Source organism: Pleurodeles waltl, chromosome 4_1 (genome assembly GCF_031143425.1).
Source record: "Pleurodeles waltl isolate 20211129_DDA chromosome 4_1, aPleWal1.hap1.20221129, whole genome shotgun sequence".
Taxonomy (NCBI): Eukaryota; Metazoa; Chordata; class Amphibia; order Caudata; family Salamandridae; genus Pleurodeles; species Pleurodeles waltl.
In genome coordinates this window covers 636980831-637004625 of record NC_090442.1, presented here as the reverse complement: position 1 = coordinate 637004625, position 23795 = coordinate 636980831, and the positions used below count along the sequence as shown (strand labels likewise).

Here is a 23795-nt window from a genome sequence, read left to right as displayed (position 1 = left end):
TTTCATTTTGCCTATAACTTCTGGGCCGTTTGACAAATTTTTTACTAACTTTTCAAAACTAGTTTCCCACCAAATTCAAGTACTGTCTAGAAAGATGTAGAGTGATCCATCAAGCGGGGGCTGAGAAGAAGTGGGTCCCAAAGCGCTTTAGCCCCATGCAGTTTCTGTAGGGATTTTTAGACATGGCTTCATCCCAAACCGCTGGACAGAATTACACCAAATTTTGCAGAAAGGTAGCCATTGGTCCAGAAATCATGCATTTTATCATTTGGTGGAAATCCGTTGAGTAGTTTTTGAAATATTAAAGGAAAAATAACTTTGTCTGACCGGAGCCTAAGCACAGATGTCATGATGGGATCTGACTGGCTGTTAGCTCTTCAACCAGGAAGTGTTGGCAGCCCTCTTTGGATCAATATATATGATAGCATCACATTGAAAGCACTGTAGTTAATGGCAGGTTTTGAGGGTCACTAAAAGTAGAATGTATAAAGTGATAATAGATTTTAGTTACACTATAAGTCATTTGTTGATGGTACCATACTAATTTAGGAATTGTGGTGTGTTTAAACCCATATCCTGTCCAGTTATGGCACATGATAACATTGATACGTTTCATGACATTGTTATAAAAGACTTGAAATCATTGAAATACAAGAAATTGAGTAATAGAAGATACAATATGAGTAAGGAGCAACAAAAGAGGATTGAATCTTTGCCACAATATGATGAGATAGTTATCAGACCCACTGATAAAGGGGGCAATATTGTAATTTTATCACGAGAGCAATATATTGGTGAAACTATGCGTCAATTGAATGATAAGAATGTTTATGAGATTATTACTAGAGAGACATACATGCAGAGTGCAATTCAAATTTGGGATAAACTAACAGAGTGGAAAGATAGGGGCATACTGGTATGGGAAGAATTTTCTTTTCTCAAAAAAGAATATCCGTAGTGTTGTTTGAGTGTTGACCACTGATGTCATGTCGCACCACTTTGCACCTAGCTTAGTTGCCTATTGTGACTCTAGTGGTCACTGGTTATAGACTCCATTTTGTATTCAGTATAGACTCCATTTTGTGTTCAGCTTAGCTTCACCGTCATGTTAAAGTATTTTTCCGTACAAACATGTTATGCAACGTGTTTTCCATTTCTGCATGTTTTCCTTCTCACAGAAGAGCTAGGACATATTATCACCTAGGACTGGTACATAATATGTAGGAGGTAAGCAGTCCGTACGATAAGAATGTACCAGGCTGATGTTTATTACAAGCAGGGAACGGTTTGACTTAGGCAGAAGTGCCTTGGGATGGTGGCCAACTCTCAACGAATTCCTTTCAAAGTTTACCTAAACTAGCCAGAATTTTTTTATATTTTCCTTCTGAGAGGAGGGTTTTTTCCAGAAAGCCCTTTCCATGGTTCTTTAAGATATAAAAAGATGGCCCTGCTCAGTAGCGGTGAATTCTGAGACCTCGGTCAGGATTGGATGTCAAATGCCTGACATTTGTCCTGTGAGGGTGGGGATCTCTTTCTTGCAGTTGAACGGGGTCATCTTCTTGCTGGCATGAGAACGATGAAGCATCTGACAGGCCCTACAGTGATAAATTTGTATTAATTCTTTGCTTTGCACTCCGTATGAATATATATCTATATATCAATTTAAGTGGTTGTATCCTTGCATGTATATATAGTTGCTGTTTATAGATTGAAGATTCTTTATATATGGTCTTACATTGTTGTTGCACATTTTGAAAGTACACTTTTTACTATACATACCTTCCTTCCCGAACCTTGCAAAAAGCTATAATAAATGTCTTCTTCAGATTAAGAAGTGCATTCCAGAGGATCTTTTCAATTCTTTTCAGTGTGTATATCTTGGCTCAGTCGAAAGTAAAGCAAAACACTTTGGTGTAGATCAGCAAGGAAAGGGTTTGTAGGTCAAAAGTGTACATTTAAAAGTGAAAATGTGTTTGGCAGGAAGAAAGCATCTGCTTCTAAAAACATGTGTGAAAAGAGTGTTTTTCAAATTCCTGGATGGTGCCGTGCACCTTATGATGAGTTAGTTAGTGAATTTTCACATTCAGCTGGTTTATCAGAAAGCTAGGACGAATGTTTGAATGAAGCGGAACCAGTTGATGTTCTGTCCTGTTTAAGAAAAGTACAGTTTGAAGGGAACGATCTTTCCGTTCTTGGCAGACGAGGGTGGATACTTTTGTCTGCCTACAGAAAAATGCATGACAAATATAAACAGTTAGAAAAGGTAAATGAGCAACTGGAAAAGCAGCTTGTGGATTCAAAAAATAGTGTTACTATGTTGTCTTGCCAAAATAAATTATTACAAGATAAGGTGGATACATATCAAAACATTGCAGAACGAGCTGCGATCAAAATAGCTCAAAACAGATATCGTAAACGTAGACGAAGGATGAATCAGAAAAAGGTTCACTTAGTCTTTGCTAATGCTGGTTTTGATTGGTGCCCAGATTCGTCTTAGACAGATAGTGTTTGGACAGGCAGTGCACAGTCAAACTCTAGTGAAGAGGAGAGTGAAAAAGGTGGGGAACAGGGGGTCAAACATGAGCACAATGTGGTGCGTGCGCAACCTATTTTTAGACGAAAACTCCAGCACTCACCACAAGATCCAGCAGGAGTTTCATTATATGCTATAGAAGATTATACTCAGCAAGAAGGAAATTACATGATCGTTTTAAACAGAGAACAGAGGAATCCCTACATGCTTGGGTTGTAAGGTTGTTTGAAACTGGTGCTTCCTGTGTTATGTTAGATATTGGGGACTCTCGCAAGTTCTGTACTCTAAGTTCTGATCCAGTAATACAGGAACAGTTCAAGGGTTTTCAAGGAAACCACCAGACTACTTTGTTACAACTGGTTGTTGAGAGATGTAATTTGAAGTACTCCACCGATGCAGAGTGGCCTCCCAATGAGAAACCCTGGTATACATTACGTGATGCAACACACAGAATTAAGGAAGAGGCAATTAAATCTGCTATTTTCTTGGGCGCTGCACACCAACTGTTAGGTGGACAGCTTACTTTGCTAATAAGAAACAAAATAATTTGCCTTGCTCCACCTTCCTATAAGCAAGTAATTATGACTTTGTTAATCAATCAGACAGGGCAGGCTTTGAAAGATGTACTAGAAGCAGTCAAAGAGTTAGGTGAATTAGGAATTTGGGATAAACCTGAGAGATCTTCAAGGTCTGAGGTTCACACAGATAACAACCGAGTATCTAGAAAAGACATGTTTACGGCGCTACTAAAAGATGGTGTAAAAAAAAGAACAGATTGATGGGATAGATACCAAAAGCTTGTGGGAAATGTACAGCAAAAGGGGCTTAAATTGAAAGGAAAGCAGCAAAAAAGATAAGCAAGCAAGATAACAAGCGTGAAATGCAGAGTCAGTAACAGTTATCAAGGGAAGGAAAGGAAAGGAAAGGGAGAGAAATATTTCCTCACGAGAGAGTGAGTAAAACCTGGACAGTGACTGGTTAACTCTTGAGAACAGAGACGGGGACGAGCCTGCTAGCAAATATGAAGGCATATATCCAGATCTCACTTGGGCAAAAGTTGACAGGTTTAAATAGGACTAGGAAACTGGCCAACCTCCGGTACAACGTTGGGCTCGTCGAGATAACAGACCACATGTTGATTTAGAAATACATTGGAAACACAAAAATGCGCAAAAAGTTAGAGCCTTAGTTGACACCAGAGCGGAGGCCTCTTTGATTTATGGGAACCCTAAGAAGTTTAACAGACTGCATTACACCATCACAGGCCTGGGGGAAAGGCAGACCCCGCTGTACAAACCACAGTACAAATTAAAATAGGGAGAACAGCAAAAAGAGAATATACTGTGCTGATTGTGCCTCCTTTAGAATACATACTTACTTGGAATTTACATTTTGAAAGGAATGACTTTGTATTTGGATGATGGTTGCTATCGGTTTGGAATAAAAAGATACATTTCAGTGGCTGCCATGAAAGTGGGTCATTTAAAAATTCCCCCAGTGAAGGTGCCCTTGGAGACTAAGGTAATTCATGTGAAACAGTACTGCATTCCTGGAGGGCAGGATGAAATAAGTGAAACCATAAAAGACATGCTTGAGGTTGGTGTAATAGCTTCAACTACTACTGAATGGAACAATCCTCGGTGGCCTGTGCGCAAATCTGACGGGCGGTACAGAATGAAGGCTGATTACCGCAAGCTGAATAAATATACATCTCCTTTGACAGCCGCGGTCCCAGACACCATCACTTTGATTGAACAGATACAGAAACATGTAGGGACATGATATCTCCAATGCGTTCTTTATACCATTGGCGACAGAATGCCAAGAGCAATTTTCGTTCTCCCATGGTGGCAGACAATTTAAGATGTTATCTTTACCCAGGGGGTACTTACATAGTCCCACTATCTGTCACCGGGTGGTGGCAGAGCACCTGGATTAAGTGTCTGTCATTTCGGGTGTGCAACTGACCCATTACATTGATGATGTGATGATTCAGGATGAGACAGAAGAACAAGTGCAGATTCAGTTGGAGAGAATAGTGGAACTCTTGCATAGTAAGGGGTGGATGATCAACACACATAAGACACAAGGACCATCTCAAAATGTGAAGTTTCTAGGCATTCAGTGGAATCAGGGACACAGAGATGTGTTGCCACAAGCAAAGCAAAAGATTCTTGAGTTTGTCACACCCCGCACTAAGCAGGAAACACAGAAATTCATTGGATTGTTTGCTTTTTGGGGACAGCACATTCCTCATTTGAGTCAGATTTTGTCCCCTTTGTACAAAGTGACAAAGAAGAAACACAAGTTTGAATTGGTTGAAATACAGCAGGGTGCTTTTGATTTAGCAAAGGAAGCAATTCAACAGGCCATAGACTTGTGGCCAGTGCAGGATGGAGACATTGGGTTACATGTAACTGTTCAGGGACAATGTGCAATTTGGAGCATGTGGCAAAAACAGGGAAGGACAAGGGTGCCCCTGGGGTTTTGGACCAGAAATCTACCTGACTCTGGGGAGCACTATACTCCTTTTGAAAAACAGCTTTTGGTCTGCTATTGGGCTCTAGTGGATACTGAGTAAATAACACTAGGGGGGTGAAGCGGGAACCGCCAGAAGACCGTACCGCGGTCAAAAGACCGCGGCGGTCATTCTGGGTTTCGCACTGGGCTGGCGGGCGACCGCCGAAAGTCCGCCCGCCAGCCCAGCGGGAAACACCTTTCCCACGAGGACGCTGGCTCAGAATGGAGCCGGCGGAGTGGGAAGGTGCGACGGGTGCAGTTGCACCCGTCGCGAATTTCAGTGTCTGCAAAGCAGACACTGAAATACTTAGTGGGGCCCCCAGGGGCCCCGCGGCACCCCCTACCGCCATCCTGTTCCTGGCGGGAGACCCGCGCTCCGCCGCCATGGAGGATTCTCAAGGGTTTCCGTTTCTGGCCGCGGCTGAACCGCCGCGGTCAGAATGCCCAGCGGTGCACCGCCAGCCTGTTGGCGGTGCTACCGCCGACCTCCGCCATGGCGGTAATTACCGCCAGGGTCAGAATGACCCCCTAGGTCATAATTTAATTCTGAGACATGAAATACCAATTATGCAGTAGGTGATGAGTTCCCCTAAATCTCACCGTAGAGGACATGCACAAGAGGCTAGCATCATATGCTGAAAATGGTACATACAAGACAGGGCTCGAGTAGGACCGGCAGGCACTGCAGCCCTACATGAACAGGTGTCACAAGCCCCTATACAGGATGAGGAAAGGGTGCAGGAAGTACCACAGGTAAGAGAGTCACCAGTAAAATGAGGTGCGCCATTGGAATCCTTATCCCCTGAGTATAAGAAACATGTGTGGTTCACAGATGGTTCATCCACATATGTGGGTACCAAAAGGCATTGGAAAGCAGTGTCATACAATCCAGTTACCAAAAAGTTACTGACCACCACAGGAGAAGGAAAAAGTAGCCAATATGCAGAACTGTATGCTGTGTATCAGGCTCTACTCCCAATGGGTTAGCCACCTGGCTTCCCACATGGCATGCATATAACTGGTTTATCCACTCAAAGGAGGTGTGGGGCAAAGAGTTGTGGCAGGAAATTTGGGAAATGTTAGAACAAAGTGAAGTCACAGTTTATCATGTTGATGCTCACTGTCCCATTGACTCATTAGAACGATGGTTCAATTCCCTTGCAGACGATTAAGCCAAAATTTCAGAGACAGAAGTGGCAATACCTGATTCTGACTTGGTGGGGATGGCTAAATGGGCGCACCAAAAATGTGGACACCTGGGAGAAAAAGCCTCTTACAGGTGGGCAGAGGTCAGAGGGATGCACATTCCCCTAGACTTGATAAAAATAGTAATTTTGCAATGTCCTACTTGTCAGCACACACAACAGAGATTTGTCCCGCAAACAGTTAAAGGTCAGTTGGGGAGAGGAAAGTTACCAGGACAGATATGGCAAATTGATTACATTGGACCACTACCGATTAGTGGCGGGTGTCAATATGCCTAAACCGTAGGCGACACTTATTCTGGATATCTGATTGCTGTCCTTTGCAAACGTGCTACTCAGCACAATACTATCAGAACTTTGGACTTGTTAATGTTATACTATGGAGTACCACTCCAGATCCAGAGTGGCAATGGGTCACACTTCAAAGGCAAATTGGTTCAGGACTACTGTTCTCAGCACAATATTGAGTGGATATATCATAATCCTTATTATTCACAGACCGCAGGACTGATTGAGAGAATTAATGGTTTACTGAAAGCTCAATTGCGAAAATTATCTGATAGAACTTTGAAAAACTGGAAAGAGCATTTAAATGAAGCCCTCCAGATTCTGAACAATAGACCATTAAGAAATTAACACCTTTGATGCGAATGTTAATTCCAGCTTTGCAAATACAACTACATGTGGCCACCAATACCATCACATACTGGGAAATAAAACCTGGAGTCTTAGCTCCTTACAGAGCCACACCCGAATCTGCAGGTCTTGACTTACATGCTTTACAAGCTTACAGACTGAAACCCCGATACATAGTTGTGTGAGACAGGTGTTAGAGTACAGATACCCCCAAAGCATTTTGGATTGATTGCTCCAAGATCTGGGTTGGCCCTTAAAGGTATTCAGGTTTTAGGGGGAGTGACTGATGCAGATTACCAAGGAGAAATCAAAGTTATTCTGTTAAATAGTGGAGAAGTCAACTTATTCATACAAATTGGAGACAGAATTGCCCAACTTGTCATAATTCCAGTGTATGGAGGACTGGTGAGGAAAGGGACTACCCCAGCCTTTCTTACTGTACGTGGTGAGGGAGGCTTCTGTTCCAATGAAAAAAACCCTGGTGCTAAAGTGTGGGTTGAATCCCCAAATGGCCTCCAGAACCTACAGAAATAATAGCAAAGGGCCCCAATAATGTTCTGTTGATTATGAAACCAGGAAAGGAAAAATGGGAACATATTCCAGCTGATAAATGTAATTTGCGAGAATGATCATACTTGTTTCTTCTTACAGATCATACTGCAGCTTGTTTTTGCAGCGAGTGTTCCGTGTGGTCTCCTTTTGGGCGTGTGTGTGTGTGGAGATGGGAGGGACCCAACACCCCCAATCTCGACTTGATTGATCGACCACGTCGTGTAACACCTTTACTGCATCTGAATGACAACATTTGGATTCATCTGGCGCAAACCGTGCTCAACAGATCTGATTTCTGCATGGGCGTGATGCGAAGCATTGTGGATGTTTTTTCAACATGTTTAATCGCCATACCAACACCAACAAGCATCTTGTTAGAAATTTTCAGTACTACTAACCGTGATAAAGACGAGCAAGAACATGATGTTGAAACCCACTTCAGTCCCTATGAGTATTGCAGGGACTGTCAGGAACCAATGAAAAGTGGGCCAATCTCACTCATATAATCACCTACAAATATTACTACCAGTGACGTGTGTTACTACATGTCCTGTAATTCTCGTCACATTGGAAAATGCATTCAAGTCCGCTTAGAAAAGAAAACATCAACCTCTCAAAACTTACCGTGGGAACACAGAGTTTTGTACTTTTACCGGACGGACAGACATTGCAAAAATATGTTGAATCATATGGTTTGTCGTTATCTAGTGACTGCTGCCAGTCATATTAAACATGTCAAGTTGCCAATTGGCTGACTGTTTTTGTGTGGAAAACTGACTTTCACTTACATTACAGCTAACATAACGGGCGGGCCTTGTACTTTTAAATGCCTAGGACTCATGATGTTTCCATCAAACTCTATACATACTCGCTATCCCAGAGATACTATGCAACTAGATGAAAACTGTGATTCAGATATTCAACTATTATCCCAATCAGAGTATCTAAGCTTAAGTCTTTCCATTGTAGGTGTGCCTGGTTTAACTGTATACAACACTAGGCTAATATAGGAGGTTGGCTCTGTATATACTATTTCAAAGTAAGAAATAGTGTGCACAGAGTCCAAGGGTTCCCCTTAGAGGTAAGATAGTGGCAAAAAGAGATAATTCCAATGCTCTATTTTGTGGTAGTGTGGTCGAGCAGTAGGCTTATCAGAGGGTAGTGTTAAGCATTTGTTGTACACACACAGGCAATACATGAGGAACACACACTCAAAGACTTACTCCAGGCCAATAGGTTTTTATATAGAAAAATGTATTTTCTTAGTTTATTTTAAGAACCACAGGTTCAAGATTTACAAGTAATATTTCAAATGAAAGGTATTTCACTTAAGTACTATAGGAACAATGAATAATCACAATAGCATGTACAAAAATGGCAATAAGCTATTTTAAAAGTGGACACAGTGCAAAAATCAACAGTTCCTGGGGGAGGTAAGTAATTGTTAAGTTCACAGGTAAGTAAAACACTTACAGGGTTCAAAGTTGGGTCCAAGGTAGCCCACCGTTGGGGGTTCAAGGCAACCATAAAGTTACCACACCAGCAGCTCAGGACCGGTCAGGTGCAGAGGTCAAAGTGGTGCCCAAAACACATAGGCTTCAATGGAAACAGCGGTGCCCCGGTTCCAGTCTGCCAGCAGGTAAGTACCCGCGTCCTCGGAGGGCAGACCAGGGGGGTTTTGTAGGGCACTGGGGGGGGGGGACACACAAGCAGGCACAGAAAGTACACCCTCAGCGGCACAGGGGCAGCCGGGTGCAGAGTGCAAACAGGTGTCGGGTTTCAGATAGGAATCAATGGGGAGACCCAGGGGTCTCTTCAACGATGCAGGCAGGCACGGGGGGGCTCCTCGGGGTAGCCACCAGCTGGGCTAGGTAGAGGGTCGCCTGGGGGTCGCTCCTGCACTGGAGTTCGGTTCCTTCAGGTCCTGGGGGCTGCAGGTGCAGTGTTGGTTCCAGGCGTCGGGTCCCTTGTTACAGGCAATCGCGGTCAGTGGGTGCCTCTGGATTTCTTCTGCAGGTGTTGCTGTTGGGGTTCAGGGGGGTCCACTCTGGCTACTCACAGGCTCGCAGTCGCCGGGGAGTCCTCTGTGTAGTGTTAGTTTTCCGAAGGTCGAGCCGGGGGCGTCGGGTGCAGAGTGGAAAGTCTCACGCTTCCGGCGGGAAACGTGGGGTCTTTAAAGTTGCTTCTTTGTTGCAGATAGTTTCACAGGGTCGCGTTCTCAGGAGCTTCTTGGTCCTTTAGATGCAGGGAAGTCCTCTGAGGCTTCAGAGGTCGCTGGTCCCTGTTGGATGCGTCGCTGTTGCAGTTTTCGTTGAAGTAGGGAGACAGGCCGGTGGGGCTGGGCCCAAATCAGTTGTCGCCTCCGTCTTCACTGCAGGGCTTCAGGTCAGCAGTCCTTCTTCTTTAGGTTGCAGGAATCTGTCTTCTTTGGTTCTGGGAGCCTCTAAATACTGAATTTAGGGGTGTGTTTTGGTCTGGGAGGGCACTAGCCAATTTCTAAAAGTAAGAGTCACCTCAGCTCAGGACACCTTTGGGGCTGTCCTGACTCGGGAGTGACTGCTCCTTGTTTTCATCATTATCTCCTCCAGCCTTGCCGCCAAAAGTGGGGGCAGTGGCCGGAGGGGCGGGCATCTCCACTAGCTGTGATGCACTGTGGCGCTGTAACACAGGGGGTGAGCCTTTGAGGCGTTACAGTTCCTGCAGGGGGAGGTGAGAAGCACCTCCACCCAGTACAGGCTTTGTTCCTGGCCACAGAGTGCCAAAGGCACTCTCCCCATGTGGCCAGCAACATCTCTGGTGTGTGGGAGGCTGGCAAAAACTAGTCAGCCCACACTGGAAGTCGGGTACATCACATATGCCCTCACCTGTAGTATAGTGGACCCTGCCTTAGGGCTGTAAGGCCTGCTAGAGGGGTGACTTACCTATGCCACAGGCAGTGTGAAGTAGGCATGGCACTCTGAGGGGAGTGCCATGTCGACTTAGTCTTTTTCTCCCCACCAGCACACACAAGCTGTGACGAAGTGTGTCTGTGCTGAGTGAGGGGTCCCTAGGGTGGCATAAGACATGCAGCAGCCCTTACAGACCTTCCCTGGCATCAGGGCCCTTGGTACCAGGGGTACCAGTTACAAGGTACTTACCTGGGTGCCAGGGTTGTGCCAATTGTGGAGACAAAGGTACAGTTTAGGGAAAGAACACTGGTGCTGGGGCCTGGTTAGCAGGGTCCCAGCACACTTTCAAATCGTAACTTAGCATCAGCAAAGGCAAAAAGTCAGGGGGTAACCATGCCAAGGAGGCATTTCCTTACACAACCCCCTCCCCCCCAAACGAAAGAGGATGAGACTAACCTTTCCCAAGAGAGTCTTCATTTTCTAAGTGGAAGAACCTGGAAAGGCCATCTGCATTGGCTTGGGTGTTCCAGGTCTGTGTTCCACTATAAAGTCCATTCCCTGTAGGGATATGGACCACCTCAACAGTTTAGGATTTTCACCTTTAATTTGTATTAGCCATCTGAGACGTCTGTGGTCAGTCTGAACTACAAAGTTAGTACCAAAGAGGTATGGTCTCAGCTTCTTCAGGGACCAGACCACAGCAAAGGCCTCCCTCTCAATGGCACTCCAACGCTGCTCCATGGGGAGTAACCTCCTGCTAATGAAAGCAACAGACTGGTCAAGGCCACCATCATTTGTTTGGGACAGAACTGCCCCATCCCATGTTCAGAGGCATCAGTCTGCACAATGAATTGCTTGGATTAATCTGGGGCTTTGAGAACTGGTGCTGTACACATAGCTTGCTTCAGGGTGTCAAAGGCCTGTTGGCATTCTACAGTCCAGTTTACCTTCTTGGGCATTTTCTTAGAGGTAAGTTCTGTGAGGGGTGTCACTATGGATCCATATCCCTTCACAAACCTCCTATAGTAACCTGTCAAGCCAAGGAATGCCCTGACTTGAGTCTGGATTTTTGGAGCTACCCAGTCCAGAATAGTCTGGATCTCGGGTTGGAGTGGCTGAACTTGGCCTCCACCTACAAAGTGTCCAGAGTAAACCACAGTACCCTGCTCTATCTGACATTTAGATGCCTTGATAGAGAGGCCTGCTGCTTGCAGGGCCTGCAAAACATTCTTCAGGTGGACCAGGTGATCCTGCCAGCTGAAACTAAAGACAGCAATATCATCAAGATAAGCTGCACTAAAGGACTCCAAGCCAGCAAGGTCTTGATTCACCAACATTTGGAAGGTGGCAGGGGCATTTTTTAAGCCAAAGGTCATCACAGTAAACTGATAGTGCCCATCAGGTGTAGAGAATGCTGTTTTCTCTTTTGCTCCTGGTGCCATTTTAATTTGTCAGTACCCTGCTGTCAAGTCAAAGGTACTCAAGTATTTGGCAGCACCCAATTTGTCAATTAACTCATCTGCCCTTGGAATGGGATGGGCATCTGTCTTGGTGACAGAATTAAGTCCTCTGTAGTCCACACAAAACCTCATCTCTCTCTTGCCATCCTTAGTGTGAGGTTTGGGGACTAAGACCACTGGGCTAGCCCAGGGGCTATCAGAGTGCTCAATGGCTCCGAATTCCAGCATCTTGTGGACTTCCACTTTGATGCTTTCCTTAATTTGGTCAGACTGTCTAAAAATTGTGTTTTTGACAGGCATGCTGTCTCCTGTGTCCACACCATGGGCACACAGGTGTGTCTGACCAGGGGTTAGGGAAAAGAGCTCAGCAAACTGTTGTAGGACTTCCCTGCAGTGAGCTTGCTGTTGGCCAGAGAAGGTGTCTGAGTAGACCACTCCATCTACTGAGCCATCTTTAGGGTCAGTTGAGAGGCGATCAGGGAGAGGTTCACTCTCAGCTTCCTGGTCCTCCATCTGTAACCATTAACATGTTTACATCTGCCCTGTCATGAAAGAGTTTGAGGCGGTTCATATGGATCACCCTTTTGGGGGTCCTACTAGTGCCTAAGTCTACCAGGTAGGTGACCTGACTCTTTCTCTCTAGCACTGGGTAAGGGCCACTCCATCTGTCCTGAAGTGCTCTGGGAGCCACAGGCTCCAGTACCCAGACTTTCTGCCCTGGCTGAAACTCAACCATAGCAGCTTTTTGGTCATACCACATCTTCTGGAGTTGTTAGCTGGCCTCAAGGTTTTTACTTGCCTTTTCCATGTACTCTGCCATCCTGGAACGTAGGCCTAGTACATAGTCCACTATATCTTGCTTAGGCTCATGAAGAGGTCTCTCCCAGCCTTCTTTCACAAGAGCTAGTGGTCCGCTTACAGGATGGCCAAACAGAAGTTCAAAGGGGGAAAACCCTACTTTCTTCTGAGGCACCTCTCTGTAGGCGAAAAGCAGACATGGCAAGAGGACATCCCATCTCCTTTTGAGCTTTTCAGGGAGCCCAATGATCATGCCTTTCAATGTCTTGTTAAACCTTTCAACAAGACCATTGGTTTGTGGATGGTAGGGTGTGGGGAACTTGTAAGTCACCCCACACTCATTCCACATGTGTTTAAGGTATGCTGACATGAAGTTGGTACCTCTGTCAGAAACCACCTCCTTAGGAAATCCCACTCTGGTAAAGCAAAGATACCAATGTGTGCTTTGGCTACTGCAGGGGCAGTAGTGGGCCTAAGGTGAATTGCTTCAGGGTACCTAGTAACATGATCCACTACTACTAGGATATACTGATTCCCTGAGGCTGTGGGAGGTCCAAGTGGACCCACTATGTCCACTCCCACTCTTTCAAAGGGGACCTCCACCACTGGAAGTGGAATGAGGGGGGCCTTTGGATGGCCACCTGTCTTACCACTAGCTTGACAGGTGGCACAGGAGGCACAAACCTCCTTGACTTTCTGGGACATGTTGGGCCAATAGAAATGGTTGACTAACCTCTCCCATGTCTTGGTTTGTCCCAAATGCCTAGCAAGTCGAATGTCATTGGCTAAGGTCAGAATGAACTCCCTAAACTCCTGAGGCACTACCACTCTCCTAGTGGCACCAGGTTTGGGATCTCTTGCCTCAGTGTGAAGGAGTCCATCTTCCCAATAGACCCTGTGTGTTCCACTGACTCTTCCTTTTGTTTCCTCAGCAGCTTGCTGCCTAAGGCCTTCAAGAGAGGGACATGTTTCTTGCCCCTTACACAGCTGTTCCCTTGTGGGACCCCCTGGGCCTAAGAGTTCAACATAATAAGGTTCCAACTCCATAGGCTCAGTTCCCTCAGAGAGTAGAACTTCTTCCTGGGAAGAGAGGTTCTTTTTCTTTTTCTTTTGCTGTGTTGAAGCTGGTGCCCCAGTCTTCTTACCTTTTCTCTTGGAGGGTTGGGCCATTCTTCCAGGTTCCAACACCTCTTTTTCACCCTGAGCCTTGCACTGTGCCCTTGTCTTGACACATACCAGTTCAGGGATACCCAGCATGGCTGCATGGGTTTTGAGTTCTACCTCAGCCCATGCTGAGGACTCCAGGTAATTTCCAAGCTAACAGTCTACTGGGATAGCAGAGGAGACTACCACCTGTTTCAGGCCAGTGACCCCTCCTCATTCTAAAGTTACCATAGCCATGGGATGTACTTTAGTCTGATTGTCAGCGTTGGTGACTGGATAAGATTGTCCAGTCAGGTATTGTCCTGGGGAAACCAGTTTGTCTGTCACCATTGTGACACTGGCACCTGTACCCCTCAGGGCTTCTACACTAGTCCCATTAATAAAGAGTTGCTGCCTGTATTTTTGCATATTAGGGGGCCAGGCAGCTAGTGTGGCTAAGTCCACCCCACCCTCAGAGACTAATGTAGCTTCAGTGTGGACCCTGATTTGCTCTGGGCACACTGTTGATCCCACCTGGAGACTGGCTATTCCAGTGCTAACTGGAGTAGTAGTAGAACTGGAAGCTTTCTTGGGACAGGCCTTGTCTCAGGTTTGGTGTACCTGCTGATTACAGCTACGACATCAGGCCTTTTTGGGATCAAAGTTTTTAGCCTTGTACCCAAATGAGGATTGTGAAGAGGCTTTGGACTCTCCCTCCTGAGCAGGTTTTTGGGGCCCTGTAGAAGACTCTTTACTTTTTCCCTTGGATGTCTCAACACTCTTCCCCTGGGGAGTCTTTGTGACCCCTTTCTTTTGGTCACCCCCTGTGGAAGTCTTGGCCACCCTAGTCAAGACCCAATGGTCTGCCTTCCTTCCCGATTCTTGGGGAGACATTGGAACTAGGTCTACCAGATGCTGATGCAGTTTATCATTGAAACAATTACTTAAAAGGTATTCTTTCATAAACAGATTGTACAGCCCATCATAATCATTTACACCACTGCCATTAATCCAACCATCCAGTGTTTTGACTGAGAAGTCAACAAAATCAACCCAGGTCTGGCTCGAGGATTTTTGAGCCCCCCTGAACCTAATCCTGTACTCCTCAGTTGAGAATCCAAAGCCCTCAATCAGGGTAGGCTTCATGAGGTCATAGGATTCTGCATCTTTTCCAGAGAGTGTGAGGAGTCTATCCCTACACTTTCCAGTGAACATTTCCCAAAGGAGAGCTCCCCAGGGAGATCTGTTTACTTTTCTGGTTGCACAAGCCCTCTCAAAAGCTGTGTACCATTTGGTGATGTCATCACCATCTTCATATTGTGTTACAATCCCTTTGGGGATTTTTAGCATGTCAGTAGTATCTCTGACCCTATTTAAGTTGCTGCCACCATTGATGGGAGCTAAGCCCATCTCTTGTCTTTCCCTTTCTATGGCTAGGAGCTGTTTCTCCAAAGCCAATCTTTTGGCCATCCTGGCTAACAGGAGGTCATCTTCATTGAGGCTGCCCTCAATGCTTCCAGAGCTGTTGGATTCCCCTGTGGGAGACGCAGCACCTCTGACTATCACTTGTGGAGTCAGGGTTGGAGGAACCCTGGTCTCCCTAACTAGGAGTGGAGGGGGGAAATTGTCCTCCACTTCACTAGCTTCCTCCTCTGTAAGGTTATCTTCAGAGGGGTTGTCTCTAGCAAACTCTGCCAAGAGCTCCTGGAGCTGTACTTTGGTAGGGTTTGATCCAGTTTTTATCTATTTGATTTTGCAGAGAGTCCTTAACTCTGACATCCTAAGATGCAGATAAGGGGTGAGGTTGAGCTCCACCACCATCTCTTCTGCAGTAGACATTATTTCTCTAAAAGTTGGGATACTTTTTAAGAATCAAAAACTATCTCTAGAACTTAATCCAAACTTTTACAAAACCTTTAAACTCTAAAAGAAATGCTAACAGGGACTAACACAATGCCCTAGCAGGACTTCTAAAAATTAAAAACAAATAGCTCAAATTTCAAAAATCAGTTTCTAATGACAATTTTTGGAATTTTGTTGTGTGATCAGGTATTGGCTGAGCAGTCCAGCAAATGCAAAGTCTTGTACCCCACCGCTAATCCACCAATGTAGGAAGTTGGCTCTGGATATACTATTTCAAAGTAAGAAATAGTGTGAACAGAGTCCAAGGGTTCCCCTTAGAGGTAAGATAGTGGCAAAAAGAGATAATTCCAATGCTCTATTTTGTGGTAGTGTGGTCGAGCAGTAGGCTTATCAGAGGGTAGTGTTAAGTATTGTATTTGTTGTAAACACACAGGCAATAAATGAGGAACACACACTCAAAGACTTACTCCAGGCCAATAGGTTTTTATATAGAAAAATATATTTTCTTAGTTTAGGCAGGCACAGAAAGTTCACCCTCAGCGGCACAGGGGCGGCCGGGTGCAGAGTGCAAACAGGTGTCAGGTTTCAGTTAAGAATCAATGGGGAGACCCGGGGTCTCTTCAACGATGCAGACAGGCACGGGGGCTCCTCGGGGTAGCCACCACCTGGGCTAGGCAGAGGGTCGCCTGTAGGTCGCTCCTGCACTGGCGTTCGATTCCTTCAGGTCCTGGGGGCTGCGGATGCAGTGTTGGTTTCAGGAGTCGGGTCCCTTGTTACAGGCAGTCCCGGTCTGGGGGAGCTTCTGGATTTCCTCTTCAGGCGTCGCTGTGGGGGCACAGGGGGGTCAACTCTGACTACTCACGGGCTCGCAGTCGCCGGGGAGTCCTCCCTGTAGTGTTAGTTTTCCGCGGGTCGAACCGGGGGCGTCGGGTGCAGAGTGGAAAGTCTCACGCTTCCGGCGGGAAACGTGGGGTCTTTAAAGTTGCTTCTTTGTTGCAGAAAGTAGCAGTTTGTTGAACAGGGACGCTGTTCTCGGGAGTTCTTCTTGGTCCTTTGGATGCAGGGCAGTCCTCTGAGGCTTCAGAGGTCACTGGTCCCTGTTGGATGCGTTGCTGTTGCAGTTTTTGTTGAAGTAGGGAGACAGGCCGGTGGGGCTGGGGCCAAATCAGTTGTCGTCTCAGTCTTCACTGCAGGGCTTCAGGTCAGAAGCCCTTCTTCTTCTTTAGGTTGCAGGAATCTGTCTTCTTTGGTTCTGGGAGCCCCTAAATACTGAATTTAGGGGTGTGTTTAGGTCGGGGAGGGCAGTAGCCAATGGCTACTGGCCCTGAGGGTGGCTACGCCCTCTTTGTGCCTCCTCCCTATTGGGGGAATTCTCCTTCTACAAGATGGAGGATTTCTAAAAAAAAAGAGTCACCTTAGCTCAGGACACCTTAGGGGCTGTCCTGACTGGGGAGTGACTCCTTCTTGTTTTACTCATTATCTCCTCCAGCCTTGCCGCCAAAAGTGGGGGCAGTGGCCGGAGGGGAAGGCATCTCCACTAGCTGGGATGCCCTGTGGCGCTGTAACAAAGGGGGTGAGCCTTTGAGGCTCACCGCCAGATGTCACAGTTCCTGCAGGGGGAGGTGAGAAGCATCTCCACCCAGTACAGGCTTTGTTCTTGGCCACAGAGTGACAAAGGCACTCTCCCCATGTGGCCAGCAACATGTCTGGTGTGTGGCAGGCTGGCAAAAACTAGTCAGCCCACACTGGAAGTCAGGTAGGTTTTCAGAGGGCATCTCTAAGATGCCCTCTGGGTGTATTATACAATAAAGTGCACACTGGCATCAGTGTGCATTTATTGTGCTGAGAAGTTTGATACCAAACTACCCAGTTTTCATTGTAGCCATTATGGTGCTGTGGAGTTCGTGTTTGACAGACTCCCAGACCATATACTGTTATGACTACCCTGCACTTACAATGCCTAAGGTTTTGCTTAGACACTGTAGGGGCATAGTGCTCATGCACCTATGCGCTCACCTATGGTATAGTGCACCCTGTCTTAGGGCTGTAAGGCCTGCTAGAGGGGTGACTTATCTATGGCATAGGCAGTGTGAGGTTGGCATGGCACCCTGAAGGGAGTGCCATGTCGACTTAGTCATTTTCTTCCCACCAGCACACACAAGCTGTGAAGCAGTGTGTATGTGCTGAGTGAGGGGTCCCTTGGGTGGCATAAGACATGCTGCAGCCCTTAGAGACCTTTCCTGGCACCAGGGCCCTTGGTACCAGGGGTACCAGTTACAAGGGGCTTACCTGGGTGCCAGGGTTGTGCCAATTGTGGAGACGAATGTACAGTTTAGGGAAAGAACACTGGTGCTGGGGCCTGGTTAGCAGGGTCCCAGTACACTTTCAAATCATAACTTAGCATCAGCAAAGGCAAAAAGTCAGGGGGTAACCATGCCAAGGAGGCATTTCCTTACACTAGGGTTTTCTATAAACTACCAAAGATCACACTTGCAACCATCCCAAATTCAACAATACTTGGGAGCAACACTCAACACTCAAAAAGCGATTGCAAGTCCAAGCCCACAAAGGGTACAATCATTCCACACCATGGTACCAAAAATACAACCAAATCAGCACTACACAGTCAGATTTGTGATGAAACTTCTAGGCATGATGGCATCATGCATCGCAATTGTCCCAAACGCACGGTTACACATGCGGCCCTTACAACAGTGCCTTGCAAAACAATGGACGCAGGCACAGGGTCAACTCCTAGATCTTGTGTTGATAGACCACAAACACACTATTCGCTTCAGTGGTGGAACCCCGTAAATTTAAACAAAGGGCGGCCTTTTCAAGACCCTGTGCCTCACGCCATTCTCACAACAGATGCATCAATGATTGGGTGGGGAGCACACCACAACAATCACAATATACAAGGACAGTGGGACAACCAGCAGAAACAACTACACATAAATCAATTAGAGCTGCGAGCAGTCTTTCTAGCACTAAAAGCTTTTCAACTGGTTCTAGCTCACAAACACATTCTTGTCAAAACAGACAATATGAAAACAATGTACTCCTTAAACAAACAAGGGGGAACACACTCATCACAACTATGCCTCCTAGCACAAAAAATTTGGAATTGGGCAATTCACAACAATATTCGCCTAATAGCGCAATATATATATATATATATATATATATATATATATATATATATATATATATATATATATATATATATATATATATATATATATATATATATGGAACTGTAACACCTGGCAGTGAGCCTCAAATGCTCACCCCCTTTGTTACAGCGCCCCAGGGCACTCCAGCTAGTGGAGATGCCCGCCCCCTCCGGCCACGGCCCCACTTTTGGCGGCAAGGCCGGAGGAGATAATGAGAAAAACAAGGAGGAGTCACTGGCCACTGGCCAGTCAGGACAGCCCCAAAGGTGTCCTGAGCTGAGTTGACTCTGACTTTTAGAAATCCTTCATCTTGCAGATGGAGGATTCCCCCAATAGGATTAGGGATGTGCCCCCCTCCCCTCAGGGAGGAGGCACAAAGAGGGTGTAGCCACCCTCGGGGCTAGTAGCCATTGGCTACTAACCCCCCCCAGACCTAAACACCCCCCTAAATTGACTATTTAGGGGCCCCCAGAACCTAGCAAGAGAGATTCCTGCAACCTGAAGACGAAGAAGGACTGCTGACCTGAAAGCCCTGCAGAGAAGACGGAGATACCAACTGCTTTGGCCCCAGCCCTACCGGAATGTCTCCCCAGGCACCAGCGACGCGTCCCCCAGGGTCCAGCGACCTCTGAAGCCTCAGAGGACTACCCTGCATCTAAAAGGACCAAGAACTCCTGAGGACAGCGGCTCTGCTCCAAAGAAGAAACAACTTTGCAACAAAGAAACAACTTTAAAAGGACTCCACGTTTCCCGCCGGAAGCGTGAGACTTTGCACTCTGCACCCGACGCCCCCGGCTCGACCTGCGGAGAAACAACACTACAGGGAGGACTCCCCAGCGACTGCAACCCTGTGAGTAGCCAGAGTAGACCCCCCCGGACCCCCCCAGCGACGCCTGCAGAGGGAATCCAGAGGCTCCCCCTGACTGCGACTGCCTGCTTCTAAGAACCCAACGCCTGGTAAAGACACTGCACCCGCAGCCCCCAGGACCTGAAGGATACGACCTCCAGTGCAGAAGCGACCCCCAGGTGGCCCTCTCCCTTGCCTAGGTGGTGGCTACCCCGAGGAGCCCCCCCCGCCCTCCCCCCCCTTTGCCTGCCTGCTTCGCTGAAGAGACCCCTGGGTCTCCCATTGAAACCTAATGCAAACCCGACGCCTGTTTGCACTCTGCACCCGGCTGCCCCCGTGCCGCTGAGGGTGTACTTTTTGTGCTGACTTGTGCCCCCCCCTCCCCTACAAAACCCCCCTGGTCTGCCCTCCGAAGACGTGGGTACCTACCTGCTGGCAGACTGGAACCGGGCACCCCCTTCTCCATTGAAGCCTATGCGTTTTGGGCACCACTTTGACCTCTGCACCTGACCGGCCCTGAGCTGCAGGTGTGGTAACTTTGGGGTTGCCCTGAACCCCCAACGGTGGGCTACCTTGGACCCAACTTTGAACCCTGTAGGTGGTTTACTTACCTGCAAAACTAACAAACACTTAACTCCCCCAGGAACTGTTGAAAATTGCACTGTCTAGTTTTAAAATAGCTTATTGCCATTTTTGTGAAAACTGTACATGCTATTTTGCTGATTCAAAGTTCCTAAGTTACCTAAGTGAAATACCTTTCATTTGAAGTATTACTTGTAAATCTTGAACCTGTGGTTCTTAAAATAAACTAAGAAAATATATTTTTCTATACAAAAACCTATTGGCCTGGAATTGTCTGAGTGTGTGTTCCTCATTTATTGCCTGTGTGTGTACAACAAATGCTTAACACTACCCTCTGATAAGCCTACTGCTGGACCACACTACCACAAAATAGAGCATTAGAATTATCTCTTTTTGCCACCATCTTACCTCTAAGGGGAACCCTTGGACTCTGTGCATGCTATTTCTTACTTTGAAATAGTACATACAGAGCCAACTTCCTACACCTAGTGTGTGTAGGGTATCTATTACGTAACATGTGTGATTTTGGCACTGCTGTTGAGTGTTGGCCTTTATTACCCAATCGTCGAGATATGGGAATACATGCATATGTTGTCTCCTTATGTATGCTGCTACTACTGCAAGGCATTTTGTAAATACTCTGGGGGCTGTTGTTATCCTGAAGGGTAATACCTTGAATTGGTAATGTTTTCCTTGTATAACAAACCTTTTCGAGGCCATTTGCAGTCGCCTCGCCCTCCGATCCCTCAAGGTCTTCTTCGATCGAAAGGACCTGCAGGCCTCGCAACTATCTTCTTGGTGGTCCGGTGACAAACACAGATTACAGACCCGGTGTTGGTCTCTGTAGGGATCCTTGGCGTGGTACTGTGGGCAGAAATGGAACGGGGTCCAGTCCATTAGGCTTCGACCTTTTCTGCGGTCGGGCCGACCAGGCCCTGGCTGGGTGCAGAAACCCCATAGGGCAACCGAAGCTGTGTTTGCCGGTGTCGAGGTGTCGATGCAAGATGTTTCGCAATCGAAAACAATACCAATGATTTTCAGTGAATTTAGTCTTTTCACGTCCGAACCCGATGGCGGAAAGAAAACAATCTAAGATGGAGTTGATGACCATGCGCAATGGAGCCGAAAGGGAGGAGTTACTCGGTCCCGTGACTCGAAAAGACTTCTTCGAAGAAAAACAACTTGTAACACTCCGAGCCCAACACTAGATGGCAGGAACAGTGCACAGCATGTGTATCTGCAGCTACACATGCCATCGAACATATATATATATCTATATCTAGCGAAGGAGATCTACAGTGACAGATTCACACACCAACAGCAATATCGTGATTGGGTGGCCGCAACCTGAGCAAAAGTTGCGACTGCCATTTTTTGCATCGCGACTCAGTCCCCAGTGAGGAAATTAAGTGTTGGAAGGGGTCAGGGTAGGGGTACTCTGAACCCATAGGAATATTTAAAAGGTCTATCAAGGACCCCTCATGGGCAAGAAATTATCCACAAATGTATTTTTTGAGCATGTGAGGATCCGTGGATCCACCGCAACACTGAGTGTGAACCCCCCACCCCAATGTGTTATGTGGCAGATCCACAGCTCCCACTTACACACCAGCACAACCACTCATGCACCCACTCACATACCCATACAGCCACTAGCACACCCGCACACAGCCCCACACACCTACTCACAGACCCACAAGCCCATTAACACACCCACTCACAGACCAATAAGCTCACTCACACACCCATACAGCTGCTCACACACCCACTTACACACCCACAAAACCATTCACACACTCATACAGCCACCCACTTACACAACCACTCACACACACTCAGTCACCCACATACCACTTACAGGCCCACAAAACCACTCACACACCCACACACTCAGACACCCACAAAACCACTTACAAACCAATAGAGCCATTCACACCCCGACTCACAGACCTACAAAACCACTAACACACCCACTTGCAGACCCACACAGCCATTCACACATGCACTCACACACCCACTCACCTCTCACACACCCCACCACACACCCATAATGCCACTTGCACACCCACCTGCAGATCCACAAACCCACTCACACACCCATTCACAGATCCACAATGCCACTCATACATGCACTCACACACCCACTCACACACCCACACAACCACTCACACACCCATACAGCCATTCACACACCCACTTGGATCCACACAGCCACTCACACATCTGCTGACACCCACTTACACAACCACACAACCACTCACACCAGTGCAGGCACAGCGACTCAGACCCACAAAACCACTCACACACCCATACAGCCACTCACACACCCACTCAGAGACCTGCAAAACCACTTCCACATCCACTCACACACACACATACACCCAGACACTCACGCAGCCACTCGCACACAGGCAGTGATACATATTTATAAACTTGTGAAAATGTATATTAGTAAACTGAACTTATGGATCAAATTGTAGTACAATTTATATTAAAAACAAAACGGTGAAATTAACTAAAAAAACAAAGGTTACAGGGGACGTTATAGTTAGGAAACAGCATTAAAAGCATATAAATTTACTGAAAAAACAAAGGTTACAGGGACATAGTTAGGAAATGTAGTAAAAAAAAACTTTAGAAATTCACTTAAAAAAAACATTGGTTGCAGGGATGTTACAGTTTGGTTCAGATTTTACACACACAAAACTATAGAAATTCAGCAGTTATAGATACCTGAGCTAACTATAACGTATGGCACGCAATGCACTGCTTGTGACCTCACATATTAGATCACTCACTCATGAGATGGTCGGTGACATCACTAATGACATCTCAAATTACATTGCTGATGACATCATCCTGCAAAGTAAAATTCAACATACTTCATAAAATACCATATATATATATTTTTTTTTTTTAAATAAGAAAAGGAGACAGGAGATGTACAACCTCAACTACTACACTCACTTATCACCCAGAAGAGAGTTCTCAGCGGATAGTCCTGTTTCGTCTAAACCACTACTCTGAACACTAATAACCAAAATAAGAATCTAACTGTACAGGCTAGTCTATGGCAAACCACAACACCACTATTCGTCAACCTGGAAGGAGGTTTTAGTGCAGACATCAGTTTTACACAAACCACTACAACACACACACAGTAGTGAGGTCTTAGCTGAAAGGACACTGTGTCATAACCCATTGGTAAAATTCTTCTTCATCCTAGAGAAAGATGTCAGTAGAGGGGTCAGTCTCTTGCAAACTACAACTCTACCGAGCCATCACCGTACAGAAAGAGGTCTTAGGAAACAAATGAATTCATTGCAAACTACTACTACACTCATTCATCACAAAGGGGAGCGGTATAAGCAAAGTGGTCAATGTCGCAAAACACAATTTCCATCACTGTGGAGTGATGTCTCAATGAACAGATAAGACTGCTGCAAAGCAATACCATACACAAACATCAACAAGGGACATGTGTCAGCGTAGAGGCCATTTTACTCATAAATAGTACCCGCTTTAAAAGCGGGATTCTAATTCAAATTATATATGTTAGTACTACTAACACTAATTAGTAGCACAGAAAGAC

The 23795-nt window shown here is 46.3% G+C and overlaps 1 protein-coding gene across 1 annotated transcript in view; it reads right to left on the bottom strand.

Annotated features, from left to right (window-relative positions):
• The window catches only part of MON2 (MON2 homolog, regulator of endosome-to-Golgi trafficking), a 775721-nt gene that overhangs the window by 123792 nt on the left and 628134 nt on the right, over positions 1-23795 (bottom strand). The window lies entirely within an intron of this gene.